At 44.1% G+C, this 17,530-nt stretch overlaps 1 long non-coding RNA gene and 1 pseudogene across 2 annotated transcripts; one reads left to right on the top strand and one right to left on the bottom strand.

The window, feature by feature from the left end:
• Positions 1-8,119: 8,119 nt before the first annotated feature.
• On the bottom strand, positions 8,120-12,899 carry LOC309849621. The gene is made up of 2 exons (XR_014303784.1): positions 12,441-12,899; positions 8,120-10,145 (listed from the first exon to the last, which is right to left on the bottom strand). It is a non-coding gene; the product is annotated as an uncharacterized lncRNA (long non-coding RNA).
• A 1,556-nt stretch (positions 12,900-14,455) lies between these two features.
• Positions 14,456-16,642, top strand: LOC309849531 (large ribosomal subunit protein mL42 pseudogene; annotated as a pseudogene). The gene is made up of 2 exons: positions 14,456-14,498; positions 16,216-16,642. The product of its transcript is annotated as a large ribosomal subunit protein mL42 pseudogene (transcript).
• Positions 16,643-17,530: the final 888 nt, after the last annotated feature.

Raw genomic sequence — 17,530 nt, 5'->3', positions numbered from 1 at the left:
AATGAGGGTCCCTGATTACCAAAGAGATTTCAATTTTTGAGACAAATCCATAAAGGAAGAAAAACATAAAAGGGACCATCTCAAACTTGCTCGGATGAAGCCTCTTTGTCAGAATTATGTGCACCAACATAAAACGACCCAGCTCTTTAGTCAAATCAAGATGTTGCTCAAGGGTGTGGAACAGTCATTTCCAAACTTTTATTCTTAGAATCTTGCCCGGAACCCCACAATGGGTAACAGTTAAAAGTAGAGCTGCCAAGGCTTGAAGTTGAAAAAGAGAGTTCCAGCAGCTCGGCCTCCTCTGCCGCCCATTCTGGGGCCTCGGCAAACATCCACGATTTAAAGGAAATTTCTAGAAGCAGCTGTCAGCATTCAGCCCCTATGATGGCAGCAGAGCGCATGGTGGCCAGGAGGTTTCGCGACTAGCTGAGTCACGGCAGCGTGACAGGTGAGCTAACTCCACTCAACTATCCACAAGAGGATAAACGTAAGGAAATACACTCCTCTTCCCTTTTTGTCCACGCTCGGTATGTCTCGCTTGCTTTTACCCTTTGTGGCAGGTGTGGAAGCACCACGCTTGGAGCCCATTGAAAACGCAGCCCGCCAGCGTCCGTCCCCACGCCTGCTTCGGTGGCTCTGCGGTACAACCCATCAGTCTGTGCTTGTAACCAGCACATCAAGCGAACTGTGAACCCCTCCTGGGAAACTCTGCTTGGAAGCATCTAAGGAGATGCCTTCCGCGTGGCACTTCCTCGGGATAGCTATTTTCCTGAATTTAGCTTAACACCATATGAATTTAAAAGAGGCTGCCCATATTCAGGTCCTGATGGTTATGCAAATTATCACAGCTAAGTAATAAATCCAACAACATGTATTAAGTTGGGATGGATCGAAAAGCTTTTGACCAAAATGAGATGGGGGGACCTTAAGGAAAGTACTTCTGTAAGCAGGAGCTCAAACAATGACCATGTTGGGAAACCACTAGTAAAGAAAAAATATAAGGAATCTTCTTTATGGTGATACAATTTTTCTGTCTGAAATCAACAACAAACATCATACCTAGTGGTAAGTCCTTTAGACATTCATTTAAAAAATCTAAAACAACTGTAGACAGTGTGAGCCCTCTCCATATTGTTCAGTGTTGTTCTGGTAGGTATTTTTGCATTTGGGGTTTTTTAAAAAAAGACTTACCTATATCTTTTTTTTTTTTTTTAAGATTTTATTTATTTGCTAGAGAGAGAGAGAAAGAGAGCGAGCACAGGCAGACAAAGTGGTAGGCAGAGGCAGAGGGAGAAGCAGGCTCCCCGTTGAGCAAGGAGCCCAATGTGGGACTCAATCCCAGGATGCTGGGATCATGACTTGAGCCGAAGGCAGCTGTTTAACCAACTGAGCCACCCAGACATCTCTATCTTTTTTTTTTTTTTTAAGATTTTATTTATTTGACAGAGAGAGAGATCACAAGTAGGCAGAGAGAGAGGGGGAAGCAGGTTCCCTGCTGAGCAGAGAGACTGATGCGGGGCTCGATCCCAGGACCCTGAGATCATGACCAGAGCCAAAGGTAGAGGCTTAACCCACTGAGCCACCCAAGCACCCTGATTTACCTATATCTTTTAAAGAGTGAGTGAGAGAGAGAGAGAGAGAGAGAGAGCATGAGCGGCAGGTGCAGAGAGAGGGAGAGGGAGAGAGAGAATCTCCAGCAGACTCCACACCAAGCATGGAGCCCGATGCAGGACTTGATCTCACGACCCTGAGATCATAAGCCAAGCTGAAACCATGAGTCAGATGCCCAACAAACTGTGCCATCCAGATGCTCCTGTTCTGTAGTTCTAACTAAAGAGAGAATGAAAAATTGAGTTCAATTACTGGAAAAGAACAGATTAAATCATCCTCTCTCTATTGCAGTTCCTATGTCTATGTAGTTAGAAACTCCAAGAGAATCAACAGAAATGCTATTAGAAAGAATTAGAGAAATTCAGTAAAGTGACTGGTTATAAAATATATATTAAAAAATAGCTTTCTGGGCACCTGGATGGCTCAGTGGGTTAAAGCCGCTGCCTTCGGCTCAGGTCATGGTCTCAGGGTCCTGGGATCGAGTCCCGAATCGGGCTCTCTGCTCAGCGGGGAGCCTGCTTTCCTCTCTCTCTCTCTACTGCCTCTCCATCTACTTGTGATCTCTGTCAAATAAATAAATAAAAAATCTTAAAAAAAAATAGCTTTCCTATAAGTCAGTTACAAAATACAAGGTGAAAATGTCCAATTAAAAATAGCAGCAATGGCCACAGTCACCAAACTGTGGAAAGAACCAAGATGCCCTTCAACGGATGAATGAAAAAAGAAGATATGGTCCATATATACAATGGAGTATTATGCCTCCATCAGAAAGGATGAATATCTAACTTTTGTATCAACATGGACAGGACTAGAGGAGATTATGCTGAGTGAAATAAGTCAAGCAGAGAGAGTCAGTTATCATGGTTTTTCTTATTTGTGGAGCATAAAGAATAACATGAAGGACATGGGGAGCTGGAGAGGAGAGGTGAGTTGGGGGAAATTGGAGGGGGAGACGAACCATGAGAGACTGTGGACTCTGAGAAACTAACTGAGGGTATTGGAGGGGAGGGGGGTAGGGGCTTGGATGAGCCTGGTGGTGGGTATTAAGGAGGGCACGTATTGCGTGGAGCACTGGGTGTGGTGCATAAACAATGAATTCTGGAACACTGAAAAGAAATTAAAAAAATAAAAATTTTTTTTGAAGTTGCTTAAAAGGAATAGCAACCAAAGAGTGTAAAAATCTCTAGTTATAAACAAAATAAGAAATGTTAAGGAACCTTTACAAAAAGACCTGCAAGTCTCTCCTGGAGCACTGGAAGGGAGACTTGTATAAATGGAGACGCATGTCCTGTCCCCCAAAGGAAAGATGTAATATTAAAACTCTGTCAATTCTTCCCAAATTAATGTATACATCTAACTCAGTCTCAACCAAAAAATCCAAAAGAATTTCATTAGAAACTTTTAATTTCTAAATTAGAAAATCAACCAAGTGATTCCAAAATTAATGTGGAGTAAATACAGGGCCATATCCAAACGTGATAATTACATTTAGCAAATGTCTCTTTTAAGGAACTTTGATATTTACTCCTTTTCTCTTCCTAAGTTTGTAAAGTTGAGTAAGATGGTTTCCAGTTAGTTTCCATTCTGTGGTCGGGAAACTGAGGCACAGAAAGGCTGACTTATAAGAGGCCACCTCCCCTGCGTTCTCCTATATTGTCATGCTCACTCCACTGACCAGTGCTCTCTACAATATTAGAATTCTTTTCCTGGCTCTCTTCAATTTTTTTCTTTTTATTTCATACAATTTTTGATTCGGAACCCGAATCTTCCCCAGAAATACCTAGGTCCCACCCAAGCGCCATGCTTTGCATCCCTTCTAATCCCGCACAGCTCTGATCCCCATTTCTTGGATAGTGGTTACTTATGTCCCTGTCACTGTCATTTCCGGGTCCCTCACGCTGCAACCTGCTCTTATAGTCCCCTGCAGACCCACCGCTGTTCCCCCCTACGGTGTTGTCCTCAATCCAGAGGAAAGCACAGCTTTCCCATCAAAAGTTACTAGGGCAAGAACTCTGGGTGCTTTCCCTGTATTTGGTCACCTCTGTTCCCTCACCTTGTCACCATGACACCTTAACTCGTTGTAATATCCAAATCTCTCTTTATTCCCAAAGACCTTGGTAATCACCAAGAAAAATGGCCTATCTTCACACAGCGAACCTTTAAACAACACCGTGTTACCGAAAACACTAAATATTCTTGGTGGGTTTGAACTGTGTCACCTCGTATATATTTTAACGACAATAACAATAATAATCAAATACTCACTGTGTACCAGGCTTTGCCCTCCCATCTCTTCCCACGCACTAGCTCCTGTAACCCCAGCAATCCTGTTACTCATTGAGCATTCCCATATGACAGAGATCAGGGAACGGAGAGGTATAAATGACTGGCTTTGAATAAAAAGCAAACCAACGAGAACAACCATAGCAAAACAATCGCCAAAAGAGCTGCCATTTATTTTTCTCACGCGCAGGTTAAAATCCGAGCGGTCAGTACCAACTACAGCGCACATTTAAAGGCCGAAAGTTGCAGATTACATCGCTTCTTCAGACCCGTCATTCAAAGTACGGGGCTAATTTTGTAAACACCCATCATGGGGAACGAAGAAAAATACATCTGTGGATTATGTGGGACAAGGGTCACCCATCTGGGAGTAGGAAAATTCCCCCAAATTACCTTCCAAGTGTGTGAAAACCAGTATAAGAAGCTTGTCGGGCTTCTTTTTCTCTCATAGGGAATGATGGTCACATGAAATTCAGAGTGCAGGCCTCTGTTCCCACTTCATGCAAGTGGGTGCTTCCTGAAGTCTTCCTGCCTCACCGTGGATCGAATTGCAGAGAGAGCCGCGGGGACTTCACCCTAGGGATCAACGCAGCCATGTTCCCATTTTCCATTTACTAAGCGATATGCGCCTTGTGTGTCCTTGCTGTTCAGTCATACCTTCCTGCCCAGATGGATGGAAGGACGAATGGACAATCTCATTCTTCATGGTGCTCCTCCTGATCTGGGCAAAGGTCCATCATCAGAATACACAAGAGGACTGGTCTCCGAGTGCAAAGACAGTGACCTAATTCCGTGACTGTAACAGGAAGTGTAGCATTGGAGATGGTGGTCATATGAACAAGGAGAAAGGACAAGGCCGTATCAGTCTCCACAAATTTGGGAGTTTGGTTGACTCCTGTTCCTTGCATTTGCCTCCCCCCCCCCCCCCCCGCCCCAGCCTGCTTCCCCCGTGCTCAGCTCAGCTGTGGTAATACAGCTCTTGTCCTTCTGGATTTACTGCGCTGTTCCTGATTGATTGTTTCCGACTGATCCCTGCACTTTGGGTATCAAAAATTTCATTTAAGGGGCGCCTGGGTGGCTCAGTGGGTTAAAGCCTCTGTCTTCGGCTCAGGTCACGATCCCAGGGTCCTGAGATTGAGCCCCCCATTGGGGTTTCTGCTTCCCCCTCTCTCTCTGCCTGCCCCCCCCCTTACTTGTGATCTCTCTGTCAAATAAATAAGTAGAATATTTAAAAAAAAAAAAGTTCATTGAAGTCGTAGCAATGCAAAGTAATTCCTGATGCACTGATGTTAGAGCTTGACAACTTTGACCACGTGTAAGCCAAATGAAGATCCTGGCAGGAATCTTTCATAATATCTTTCCTTGGAAGTTTCTACTAAAACACGCAGCATGGGGCACCTTGGTGGCTCAGTTGGTTAACTGTCTGACTCTACTTTTGGCTTCAGTCATGTTCTCAGGGTCATGAGATTGAGCCCCACGTTGGGTTCTATGCTCAGCAGGGAGTCTGCTGGAGGATTCTCTGTCTCCCTCTGCTTTTGCCCCTGTCCCTGCTCGTGTGCTTGTTCTCTTTCTCTCTCTCAAATAAATAAATAAAATAAAATAAAAAGTGCGTCATAAAATGGCAATGGGAAGACAGACATCCTTTCCACGTATGATGAATGAGTGTCGTCTTCATTCACTTTCCTTGTGAATGTATTAAATGCCACTGAATTGTATACTTTAAAATGGTGGTTTTGATGTGAGGTGAATTTCACCTCAGAAGAAAATAATTCACCTCACATCAATCTCCCCATTGTAATCATCTTACAGCACATTTACAAGGTTGTGCAGTCACCACCACGCTCTAATTTCAGAACAATTTCATCACCCGACCCCAAAAAAATCCATTAAAAGCAGGGATCCCCCATTCTGCCTCGCCCAGCCCATGGCAATCGCTGATCTATGTTTTGTCTCTACGGATTTGTCTCTTCTGAACACTTCATAAAAACGGAATCCCAATATGTAGCCTTTTTCATCTGGCTTTTTTCACTGGGCATCTTGTAGTATGTGTCAGTGCTTCCTTCTTTTTAAAATTTTTCCATGAAAAGGCTTTTTATTCATTCATTCAGTATTCATTCATTCAGGCACTGTTCTCAGCGATGAGGTCCCTACGTCTCCTCGAGCTTAGATTTTAGTGGGGAAAGGCAGACAAGGAACAAAATCAGTCGGCACTGAGCTTCTGTATATAGCTGAACCTGAATGTCCCCAGAGAAGGCGACTACACTGCTTGTTTACACGAAGTGATCACGAGAGGGAACTCTGAGAAAATGACATTTAAGATGAGCTCCAGATGATTCGATGGAGCCAGTCAAGCCAAGACTGGAAGAGAAAGTATTTCAAACAGAAGACACCCTACGGTACAAATTACCCTGGAATGTTTTAAGCACAGACAAAAAGACAAGTGTGCCTTAGCATCTAGTGGACAAAGGAATACCTAGGAGAAGAGGTCCCGAGAGGCAGGTAGAAACCAGGTTATCTGGTGCTCGGTAAACTTGGATGAGGAGCTCAGATTTCACCTTAAGTGTGAAGAGAAGCACTAGAAGAGTCTTCATGACACGGTTTGCCATTTGGGGACCGGACTGTAGGAGAGCAAATTCCTGCTTTCCTTTTCATGGCTGAATAATATTCCACTGTAGGCATTTACCGATTAACCGCGTTCTGTTTATCCATTCTTCTGGTGATGGACGCCGGAGTTCCTTCTACTCTCTGGCTATTATGTTCATGCTGTTATCAACATTCATGTCCTGATTCTGGGTGAATGTACGTCTTCAGTTCTCTTTAGTCCATACCCACGAGTTAAATGACTGGGTCATGTGGCAACTCTGGGTTCAACCGTTTGAGGGAGCGCCACACCATTTTCCACAGCAGTGGAACCATTCTGCATTCCCACAAGCAGTGTGTGAGGTTTCTGGTTTCTCCAAATCCTTGCCAACCCGTTATCCACCCTTTCCCTTGTTTATTTTCATTACCACCATCTTAGCAGCTGTGAAGTGGCACCTTGTTGTGGTTTTGATTTTCCTTGCCCTTAGCACCAATGGTATCAACCATCTTTTCATGTACTTATCGGCCAGTTAGTGCCCACGCGTCCTTCAGGTTCATCTTCTCAGAAAGGACTTTCCTAAAAACCTATCAAAGGAGGGGAGATTTATTCTCCCTCTTACTCTGCGCTAGGATTCTGTTGGTGTCCCTCAGGATGCTTATCCCGTTCTGTTATTATCTGGCTAGCTGTTTGCTTCACTTGGCCAAGCACAGTTTCTGGCACATGGTAGGGGCTCAATAAATATTTATTCAATGAACAAATCAACCAGGAGAGTAATGAGACCTGGAAATTAAGCCATGTGGTTGCCAATTAGGAAGCGGTGAAGAAAACAGGAAATTGGGCGGATTGAAGGAGCTGATGCAGAATAAGTAAAGGGTGGGTATAGAGTTAGCAGGAGAACTCACATAAACCCCGAGTTAAGTAGGAGAAACAAGCTTAACCTAACAGAAAAAATCTGGACGAAATATGTCCATAATCTTAAGAAATGCTCAGCCCCTTTAACTTACTAGTTCCATTTTTAGAAATGTATTCTGAGAAAACCATCAGATATATAGAAGACCTTATGTTTGGGGATCTTTATTGTGATATTTTAAAAGATTTTATTTATTTATTTGACAGAGAGAGATCACAAGTAGGCAGAGAGGCAGGCAGAGAGAGAGAGAGGAGGAAGCAAGCTCCCTGCTGAGCAGAGAGCCGGATGCGGGACTCGATCCCAGGACCCTGAGATCATGACCTGAGCCGAAGGCAGCGGCTTAACCCACTGAGCCACCCAGGTGCCCTATTGTAATATTTTTAAAAAGATTTTATTTTTAAGTAATCTCTACACCCAGTGTGGGGCTTGAAGTCGCAACCCTGAGATGAAGAGTTGCATGTTCCCTGACTGAATCAGCCAGGTGTCCCTATTGTGGCATTTTCCCCACAATATCAGAAAGTCAGAAATACCTTAAATACCGCTCGATAGGATATGGTGACATAAGCCCTCCACCCGGTGAACTACTATGCTGCCATTGCCAATGAGAAAACAGAAACTGGGATAGGAAACACTAACTGAAAAAAATATTTTAAAGAGCTGAGCCAGGGACACGGCCCTTGGTCTGAAAGAAGGTTCCTGGGAAAAGGTGAAAGAAAGGAAATTAAGAAAAATGATCTTTTCAAGATTTTATTTATTTATGTATTTGAGAGAGAGACATCACGAGCAGGGGGATGAACAGAGGGAGAGGGACAAGCAGACTCCACACTGAATGCAGAACCCAGTGTGGGGCATGATCTCACCACCCTGAGCTGAAACCAAGAGTTGGATGCTTCACCAAAGGAGTTCCCCGAAATTAAGAAAAATTATGATTCTTGAGTCAGAAGCTGGACAGACACAAGTTAATAAGGAAATAATTTTTGTAACATTTTTAGCCCAAATTGAAACTGGAACCCAAATAGGAATGAGATTTCTGATTTCTCCAAATTCTTGCCAACCCCTGTCATCCACCCCTTCCCCCATTTATTTTCATTACCGCCATCTTAGCAGCTGTGTGGTACCTCACACATCATTTGATGGATGCTTCCTGGGCACCTGTAACCTGGCAGGTGCCGTAAGGCATGGGGAGGACACTACTGTGGGTGTGTGAAGACACAGACACTCAAGTTCAGTGAAAGAGACAAATATTAAGTTATCACTACTGATTGGTTAATTACAATGGACACAAAGTGCCATGACAAGGGACAGCAAGGTGTTACCAGACTATGACAGATCTGCCTAGACAGTGGGGACAGGGAAACGTTTAAACTGAAATTTCAAGGGGCGCCTGGGTGGCTCAGTAGATTAAAGCCTCTGCCTTCAGCTCAGGTCATGATCCCAGGGTCCTGGGATCCAGCCCCGCATCGGGTTCTCTGCTCAGCAGGGAGCCTGTTTCCCCCTCTATCTCTGCCGCCCTCTCTGCCTACTTGTGATCTGTCAAATAAATAAATAAAATCTTTAAAAAAAAAAATAAATAATAAACTGAAATTTCAAGAAGATGTAGGTATTTTTCAAGACAATAAGAAGGGGAAAAGGAGAGGAGAAAAGTGTGTTCCAGGTGGTGGGGACAGCAAGTCTAAAGCTGTGAGGTAGCAGAAGTCCAATCTGACTGAGCAGTGGGGGTGGGGTGAGGAGGGATGTGGAAGGGGGCTGGTGAGACCTGCAGGCGTCAACTCACACAGGGCTGGTAGACCATGTCCATGATTAAGGACTTGGGGCTTTACCTTAAGAGAATGGGCATGACGCTAAAAAAAAAAAAAAAAAGTGTGTGTGTCTTTTTGATGAGTGACATGGTGAAGGGTCTTCGTTTCCCCACGTACTTTTTGGGAAGTTTGTCCAGTTGGGTTACGTGGTCTCATTCCCTCAAGCAGTTTATTAGACCAGACATATCTCACTCCATATTTCTAGTAGGTCCTTTTTTATCTAATTGATTTTACAGTCTGAAATGGTTACAGCAAGTATTAGCTTTTAATTCTCAAAGAGAGCAAGTATTTTCCCCCTCGGAACAGTTAAGAGAACACTTGCACAGAACCAAATGGGTTTGGAGATCCAGAGAAGATGTGTAGATAGATAACCCCAAAATGAATGTTTGAATATCCTCTTCTAACAGACTTCAGGGGAACACAACCTCTTCTTTTCTCCTTTGACTTTGTGACCTGACTAATGTCCTGTCCCAGCTGAAGTTCGTTTCGTAAAATGAAAAGCCGACGCTCTTGCATGTTTCTTCAGGAACTCTTGGGTCTTCATACCTAGTCTGTCTTCTCCCTACCAAACATTTCAGGTGAAATGTTTACAAGAGGTGAATGCTTACAAGAGGTAAATGACCAGATGGAAAGTGCTTTTGAGATTTTCTGGTGAAGTCAGGCTTTCCCTTTAGATCAGTGATTTTGAATCAGGGTGATTTTTTTTCCCATCAGGGGACATTAGGCAACAGTCTGAGTCGTTTTGATTGTCACAGCTTAAGGAGAGGGTCCTACCAGCATCTGGGAGGTAGACACCAGCGACGGTACTAAATATCCTACAATACGCAGGACAGTCCCCTCATCTTGTCCAAAATGTCAGTTGTGCCAAGGTCGAGGACGCTGTCATCAGCCGTGGAAAGGTGCCATTTTCTCCACCTGCCCTTTTAAACGTATCCTTTTCACCGACCTAGAAGGTGTTGTGCTAAGTGAAATAAGTCAAACAGAGAAAGACAAATACCGTATGATTTCACTTGTTTGTGGAATCTAAAAAAAAAACCCCACAAGTGAACAAACAAAGCAAATCAGGAACAGACTCATAGATACGGAGAACAAACTGGTGGTTGCTAGAAGGGAGGGCGTGGATGGGTGAAATCAGTGAAGGGGGTCAAAAGGTACAGATGGCCAGCTGTAAATAAATAGGTCAAGGGGATATAAAGTACAGCATGGGGAATAGAGCCAATAATATTCTAAGAACTTTGTATGGAAACAGATGGTAATTAGACTTAACAGTGGTGACCATTTCCTAACATATGTAATGTCGAATCACTAAGTTATACACCTGAAACTACTCTAATGCTGCATGTCAACTCTACTTCAATTAAAAGAAATTAAAAATTAAAAATATCCTTTGACATAGAAATACAATAAGTAAGGTTTAACAGCAATGTATTATAAGGAGTTCTCCGACATCATGTTCCAGAAAAGGCAAAATGGTGGGGACAGCAGTGAGAGCAGTGGCCACCTTGGGTTGGAGGGAGGAGCGAACAGGCAGAGCACAGAGGATGTTTGGGGCCATGAAAATACTCTGCATGATACTATAGTAATGGATACATGTCCTGATACATTTATCCAAACTCCAAGTACAACAAGAGGGCGAACCAGAATATTCTGTGGACTTGGGGTGATAATGATGTGTCAGTGTTGGTTCTTCCATAGTAACAAATGTACCACCTGGTGGGGTATGCTGATCGTGGGGGAGGTTGTGTCTGAGCAGAGGCAGGGGGCAGAGAGGAACTCCCTGTACTTGCTGCTGAGTTGTTTGTGAACCTGAAACTGCACTACAAAATAAAGCTCAGGGGTGCCTGGGTGGCTTAGTCCTTAGGTGGTTGCCTTAGGCTCAGGTCATGGTCCCAGGGTCCTGGGATCGAGCCCTGCATTGGGCTCCCTCCTTCGTGGGAAGCCTGCTTCTCCCTTTCCCTCTCTCCCTGATTGTGTTCCCTCTCTCGTTGTCTCTGTCTCTCTGTCAAATAAATAAATTAAAAAAAATCTTAAAAATATATAAAATAAAAATTAAAAAATAAAAAATAAAGTTCATCTTTGGGGTGCCTGGGTAGCTCAGTAGGTTAAGCCATCAGCTCTTGATTTTGCTATGGTCATGATCTCAGGGTCCTGAGATGCCAGTGCTCAGCGGGGAAACTGGTTGGGGATTCTCTGCCCCGCCCCCCGTTCCTCCCTACTACTCCCCTGCAGTTACAAACCCCGTCTCTCAAATAAATAAATAACGTCTTTAAAAAAAATTAAAGTTCATCTTTAAAAAGCTAATTGGAAAAACAAAACAACATTTAAGAAACTTGGTGAATTTTCTACTCTGACATGTTATTTAAGAAAAGATTTTTTTTTTTAAAGATTTTATTTATTTGAGAGAGAGAGCACAAGTAGGGGAAGGCAGAGGGGGAGGGACAAGCCCACTCCTCCATGCTGGGCACTGAGCCAAACTCAGGGCTAGATCCCAGGACCCTGAGATCATGACCTGAGACGAAGTCAGATGCTTAACCAACTGGGCCACTCAGGTGCCCCAAGCAAAAAGGAGATTTTTAAAATGTGCAGCTACTATTATAATTAAATCTATCTTTCCCTGTAAGTTCTGGAAGGTGTATCCTTACAAAAGGCAAGATTCCACAGTCAAGGCCTGGGTAGGACAGCAGTCCCCATGGTGTGGCTGATGGAACTCTTTGTGCAGGACGTGAATAAGTCTTACTCGAAGAAAAGTGTCTGAGAAACGCTGGGTTAAATAGAGTTAAAGCATCTTCTGTGAGGTTTTTGTTGTTGTTATTTTTTCCTTTCATGAGGAACCCCTTGGGACCTTCCAGATTCTGATGTTCGTTGTGCATCCCTCAGGGGGTTTTCTGTAGGGCTGCATTTCCCAAATTTCTATGACCTTAGAACGCTTTTTCTAAGGAACCAACTCCAGGGACTATTTCGGACACTAACAAAGAAGATCCAGGAGGAGGAGCATTCAGTTTGGTTAACATCCTGGTCTTCCTGGCTCAGGCTTTGCCCCTGCCACCATGTTTGTGGGCCCCTTGTGTGCTTGTCTGGGTCACTGCTCTCATCAGTGCAACACGATCAACCCCATTCCCCCGAAAACCAGCGTGCCATGCTCACTCGAGGGTGTCCACAACAGAGGGACGGCCCGTTCTCAACCATGAAGCTAAAGGAGCCTCCCTCCCTGGCCTCCTGGCCTCTCGGCCCCAAGCCCCAAGCTTGCCAGCCTTACCTCAGGAGCCCTGAGCCCGTCTGGCAGCTTCTGAGAATGACAGGTGGGGAATTTCATCCTCTTCCCATGGCAGGGGAAATTCACGTCCTTTCCGTGGTGTTGGGTACATGTTCCAAGTCCGCTTCCCTGGACCTCCTCCTGACACCCCCTTCCCCTTGCCTGCAGGACAGGGGAGTTCCTGTGTGTCCGTGAGTGGGTGCGCCTGTGCTATTCTGAGCCCTCCTGTCCCCGCGGCCAGCAGAGCAGGTGTTTCTCATGGAACACGAGAAGCTGCCAGGAATCCACGCTGCCTCCCCCTTCGTGCGCAACACTTGTGTCTCGGCTGTCCGCTCTTGCCAGGACTGGAGGTTTTTTTCTCGATCCTGTTTCTCCCGTTGTGTGAAAAGATGAGACAATCTGTCAGGCAAGATCCACGGCTTTCTGTCTTGAGAGGGGACGAAGGAGAGTTCGGGTCTTTGTTTTCTTTTCTTTTTTTTTTTTTTTTTTTTAAAGATTTATTTATTTATTTATTTGACAGAGAGAGATCACAGTAGGAGAGAGGAAGGGAAGAGATCACAGAGAGAGAGGAAGGGAAGCAGGCCCCCTGCTGAGCAGAGAGCCCGATGTGGGACTCGATCCCAGGACCCTGAGATCATGACCTGAGCCGAAGGCAGCGGCTTAACCCACTGAGCCACCCAGGCGCCCCATGGGTCTTTGTTTTCTTAGTGTTTCCAGCGGAATCTCCAGTCACCTCCCTTGGATGTATTTTCCCCCCGAAGACGAGGAGATGCTTTTAGTGGCGTCTGCCGTGTTGCACACCACCCGACGCTTAGGAACGACTGGAGGTCTGGCACTGTGCTGGGTGCTGGGAGCACAGGATCCACGAGAGACAGTTTGCACCTGAAGGCTGAACCAGGAAGGAAAAGAGCAACTTCAGAAGAGGGAGAAGGTGCCGAGAAGGACCTGCGCAGGCTCCTGGGAGCTGCAGGGAGGAGGTAACCCCTGGAGCCCTGGGCGGGCCCCCCAGGGAGCACTGACCCTGAGCTGAGTCTATAGGACTTTGCCCAGAGCTCCCAGCGGGATGCCTTTCCTTCAGGTTAGAAATTACTATTGTTCTCTGCAACTCTTTGAATAGCACACGTAATGGGTGGCCTTTTCCTTTATTTTCATCAATTATTTCAACAATTAATTTACAAAGATCACTTTGGATACTTGAAAGTTGTTCTTTTTTAAACTTTTCGACTGGCATTGTTTTAAGATTTTATGTATTCATTTGACAGCTGCTGCCTTGGGCCTGATCCCAGGACCCCAGATCATGGCCTGAACCCCAGGCAAACACTTAACTGACTGAGGCCCCCAGGCGCCCCTTAAATTGGCATTTAAAAGGCTGGTTATTTGATTATGCTCTAAGTTTCATGCCCTAAGAATTTCATTTTGGGGGCGCCTGGGTGACTCAGTGGGATAAAGCCTCTGCCTTCGGCTCGGGTCATGATCCCAGGGTCATGGGATCCAGCCCCACATCAGGCTCTCTGCTCAGTGGGGAGCCTGCTTTCCCCCCCCCCCGCCCCCGCCTGCCTCTCTGCCTGCTCGTGATCGCTGTCAAATAAATAAATAAAATCTTAAAAAAAAAAAAAAAAGAATTTCATTTTTGGGGGGGCACCTGGGTGGCTCAGTGGGTTAAGCCTCTGCCTTGGGCTCAGGTCATGGTCTCAGGGTCGTGGGATAAAGCCCTGCGTTGGGCTCTCTGCTCAGCAAAGAGCCTGCTTCCCTTCCTCTCTCTCTCTCTGCCTGCCTCTCTACCTACCTGTGATCTCTGTCTGTCAAATAAATAAGATCTTTAAAAAAAAAAAAAAGAATTTCATTTTTGTCCCTTTATAGCTATGATGGTTTAATTGCTTTGAATTTTTAACTATTATAAAATTATATTTTGGGTTATAGGACCTGAAAACAACATCCCAATAAAGGTAGCAGATCTTCTTAATGAAAACAAAACAAAACAAAAATCAACAAACAAAGATTTTTAGGATTATGGCTAGATGGACGGCTGCAGTTGCTCAAATGCTTATTTTGGCAAAAGCCGTGAGAGGGTTGTCTTAGGTGTCTTAGGAACCACATGATAATAAATCACATTTGTTTAATATCTTAGAGTTTCTTTGCAAGGCACTTTTGCATGTTTTGCTCTGCTTAGTATCAGCTAAGCAAGTAATCATCTCTGCTGTTTCCTGAAGCTCTACTAAATGACAGAAAAATGAAGCTATAGGGTCCGAGAGAGCAGAAGAGAATGTAACAGTGGAGGAGAGGCAATAATGCATTTTGTGAATAGGGAAATCAGATGAAGCATGGTGGCTCACATAAAAAGGGAGAAGCAACCAAAAACCCAGAAATAAACCCACAATTATATGGTCAATTAATCTTTGACAAAGGAGGATGAATTTCCAATGGGAGAAAGACAGTCTTCTCAACAAATGGTGTTGGGAAAACTGGACAGCCACATGCACAAGGATAAAACTAGACCACTTTCTTCCACCATACACAAAAATAAACTCAAAATGGATTAAAGACCTGAAACCATAAAAATCCTGAAAGACAGCACAGACAGGGATGTCTCTCGCATGGGCGGTAGCAACATTTTTCTAGATTTGCCTCTTGAGGCAAGGGAAATAAAGCAAAAATAAACTATTCAGACTACCCCCCCAAAAGTTTCTGCACAGTGAAGGAAATAATCGACAAAATTAAAGGTAATCTATTGAATGGGAGAAGATATTTGCAAACGACATATCAGATAAAGGGTTAGTATCCAAAATACATAAAGAACTGATACAACGGTGCCTGAGTGGCTCACTTGGTTAAGTGTCTGACTTTTGATTTCAGCTCAGATCATGACTTTGGGGTCATGAGATCGAGCCCTCTGTTGGGCTCTGTGCTGAGTGTGGAGCCTGCTTGAGATTCTCTGTCTCCCTCTGCCCCTCTCCAGCAACGCTCTCTCTCTCTATTAAAAAAAGTAATAATAAAAGAAAGAAAAAAAGAACTGATACAATTCAATACCCAAAAAACCATTCAATTAAAAAATAGGCATCATATGGGGCACCTGGCTGGCTCAGATCTAAGGGTTGTGGGTTCAAGCCCCATGTTGGGTATAGAGACTGCTTAAAAATAAAATCTTTACAAAAATTGGACACAGACAAACATTTTTCCAAAGAAGGCATTCAGATGGTCAGCAGACACATGAAGAGATGCTCAACATCATTCATCATCAGGGAAATGCAAATCAAAACTACAAAGAGATACCACCTCACACCAGTCAGAAGGGCTAAAATCAACAACACAAGCAAAAAGTGTTGGTGAGGATACAGAGAAAAGGGAACCCTCCTGCACTGTTGGTGGGAATGCAAGCTGGTAGCCACTGTGGAAAACAGTACGGATGTTCCTCAAAAATTAAAAATAGAGCTACCCTATGACCCATCAGTTGCACTAATAGGTATTTACCACCAAAATACAAAAACATTAATTCAAGGGAACACAGGCATCCCTGTGTGTATAACAGCATCATCTATAATAGCCAAGCTATGGAAACAGTCCAAGCGTCCATTGGCTGGTGAATGGATAAAGAAAATGTTTAAAAAAAAAAAAAAGGAAAAAGAAAATGTGGTATATTGAGGTAGAATAACGGGCTCGTGGTGAGCAGCTGTCAGGAATGAAAATAGATATACCCTGAAGAAGATTTTAAAATCAGTTTCTCTTCAAATCATCTTCTTTCATACCACCCAATAAGCATCTTGATTCACTGTGGCGTTAGCAGCAGTAAAATGGGTGATATCAAACAGAACTGTCTGGAAACATTTATTTCCAATTCAAAATGGAGCTTGATATTGTGTTTGTCATAAATCTACATATTCTCCTCTACCAAATGACTGTAATTGCAAAGTAGAGCTTGCTTTGCCCTCTGATGGCAGGACGATAGTGTGCTACCACGCTTCTGAGGACATTCCATAGGAACACACACAACCTATTCCTCAGCCAGATCCTCTGCATGATAATGAAGAAACACATGACCAAGTGCTGAAAACCAGATTAGAAGAAAAAAAATGAGCACTTTGAGCAAGGACCCATGATAGAACAACTTAGCAAAATGGTCTTTACTAAGCACCATTGGTATCCTCGTGGACAGCATCATAGCCATCGTAGGAAACTGGATCCTCCAAAAGACAGATGATACTGAGGTTTTCAGGAATAGAAAGGATGTTATCTTGTGTCTTATTTGGCATTTGAGGAAATGCACTGAGTATATTCACTAATATGTTATATAGCAAAATAATAATAAAATGTGTTCATGTAAAAAAAAGTGTGGTGAAATATTACTCAGCCATAAAAAAGAATGAAATCTTGTTATTTGCAATGATGTGGCTAGAGCTAAAGAGTACTATGCTAAGAGAAATAAGTCAGAGAAAGACCAATATTGTACGATCTGACTCACATGTGAAATTTAAGAAAGAAGATAAACAAACAAAGGAAAAAAAAAAGACACAAACCAAAACCAAACTCTTAACTATAAAGAACACACTGCTGGTCAGTGGGGCAGGGGAGAGGGACAGATGGACGGGGAAATAAGAGAATAAGGGATGGGGATTAAAGAATATATTTATCACAGGAGGAGCAAGATGGTGGAGGAGTAGGAGACCTAAATGGGATCCCAGGAGTTCAGCTAGATCGTTATCAAACCATTCTGAACACCTACAAACTCCACAGGAGATAGAAGAGAAGAAGAGCAGCAATTCTGGGAATAGAAAAACAACCACTTTCTGAAAGGTAGGACGTGTGGAGACGTGAATCCAGTGATGTATGAGAGGATAGATCGCGGGGGGAAGGGCCAGCTCCCGGCAAGTGGCACAGCAGCGGAGCACACAATTAGAACTTTCAGAAGTCTGCTTCACTGAGGGACATCACTCCAGAGGCTAAGTGGGGTGGAGCCTTCATGGGGACAGTGTGGTCTGGGGACCCTTGGGGTCACAGAAAGACCGGGGGTGTCTGAGTGTGGCGGAGCCCCCAGGTATCGGAACAGGGAAGCTGGCTACAAAGACAGAGTCGAGGAGGGGCTCTCAGCTTGGGGTTAC

The sequence above is a fragment of the Mustela nivalis genome (genome assembly GCF_964662115.1).
Source record: "Mustela nivalis genome assembly, chromosome: 16".
NCBI classification, from domain to species: Eukaryota; Metazoa; Chordata; class Mammalia; order Carnivora; family Mustelidae; genus Mustela; species Mustela nivalis.
The sequence above is the reverse complement of the archived record's forward strand: the minus strand, read 5'-3'. Positions and strand labels throughout refer to the sequence as shown.